This window comes from Euprymna scolopes, chromosome 16 (assembly GCF_053919585.1).
Source record: "Euprymna scolopes isolate OS-2025 chromosome 16, ASM5391958v1, whole genome shotgun sequence".
Classification (NCBI taxonomy): Eukaryota; Metazoa; Mollusca; class Cephalopoda; order Sepiida; family Sepiolidae; genus Euprymna; species Euprymna scolopes.
The window spans coordinates 104,857,753-104,858,567 of record NC_136497.1 but is presented as its reverse complement, the minus strand read 5'-3'; positions in this window follow the sequence as shown (position 1 = coordinate 104,858,567).

Sequence of the window (815 nt, the reverse complement as noted above, 5' to 3'; positions counted from 1 at the left end):
CTCACGAAGACGAGAACCCAGAAGCTGTGCTGATTCCTTTGATAGGTTTAGATCCTGTGTCAGGTCATTGAGATCTGCTTGTCTTAGGCGCATTCTCGTCTGACATGTATTCTTCACCCTCTGCCCTGTCTAGTGCGCTATCAGATTCCGATTCAGAGCTAGATTCCATTGTACATCTGGCTTGGGAATGGGAAGGCCTGGACTATGAAGGACTGGTCGTATGGCAGATGGAACATTAGGATACTGAATGCAATGCTTGTTCTTGCGGTTGACTCCTTTAAGATTAGTCATGTAGAAATAGCAGTCTGACACATGATCTTTACCCTCTCTCCAAACCATTGGGACAGCAATTTTTTTTTATTTCTCCAATCATGCAAGTTCTCGACAAATGTTTTGCAGCTAACATTGGGGGCAAATGGCTTGTCCTGATTCCCAGGCTTAACTCCAAAGTAAGCATGATATGCCTTCTTCACAAAATCAGTTATATTTGCTAGTTGACAAGCAAGAATAACATTACCACATATGGAGCAGAATTTATCAGGATGATTTGTGCATTTGCATTCCATTTTCTGTCAATCTAAGATATGTGCCCCAAATAGAAACACAAGAAGCACAGATTCTTGTAAAAAACACAGATTTTTATAAAATCAGTCACATTGATTAGAGATCACACTTTTCTCAACCATTTTCAGTTTCAACGTAGTCAATGCAGTTTCAGCTTCCCGAGAGTAAACAAAAACATTACTAGGTTTCAATATCAGTTTTGGGCTGCTGCAGTATAATTTTCATGCAAAAAAAATAAGAATAGTCTATAC